Genomic DNA, 662 nt, shown 5'->3' with positions numbered 1-662 from the left:
TATTACTATTTACCAAGTAAATCATGTTTTTATCATTTTTTTAAGCAGGTAGATTGTCATTTCTTGAGATCTTGATTTTTTTTTTTTATACTGGGGATTTAACCCAGGGCCTTTATACTGAACTACATCTGTAGCTCTTTTGAATTGTTTAATTAATTAATTAATTTTAAATTTTGAAGCAGACTCAAGTTGTCAAGTTTCCAAAAATGGGTTAGAATTTATAATCCTCCTGCCTCAGCTTATCAGAATTTTGACATTACAGGCATGAACCACCATGTCTCAGACTTAGGTATGCTATTCTTGGCAGTTCAATGATGCAAAAAAATCATGGAAGAAGATAGGTATTAAATGATCCTAGCAGAACACTCCAGCATCACCTGAAAAGAAAGTGAAGTGTATCAATTCTAAGACATCTAGTTTTCAACACCGGCTGGTTGTTTACTTTATAATACAACCTGAAAACTGTGGTCTTAGACAGTAACTTTGCTCTTAATATCAAAATATACAGCATGCATTGTTAAAATGTAAATAGCTGAAGTAGAAACAATGTTTTCTTTAAAATAGTAATTAAGGGAGTGTGCGGAGAGTTTCCTGCTACCCTGCGCCGGCGGGACCAGTCCCAGCCCAGGCGCAGCGTGGGCCTGACCCTCTCCCACCCCCTC

This window comes from Octodon degus, unplaced genomic scaffold (genome assembly GCF_000260255.1).
Source record: "Octodon degus isolate 3935 unplaced genomic scaffold, OctDeg1.0 scaffold00032, whole genome shotgun sequence".
NCBI lineage: Eukaryota > Metazoa > Chordata > Mammalia > Rodentia > Octodontidae > Octodon > Octodon degus.
The sequence above is the reverse complement of the archived record's forward strand: the minus strand, read 5'-3'. Positions refer to the sequence as shown.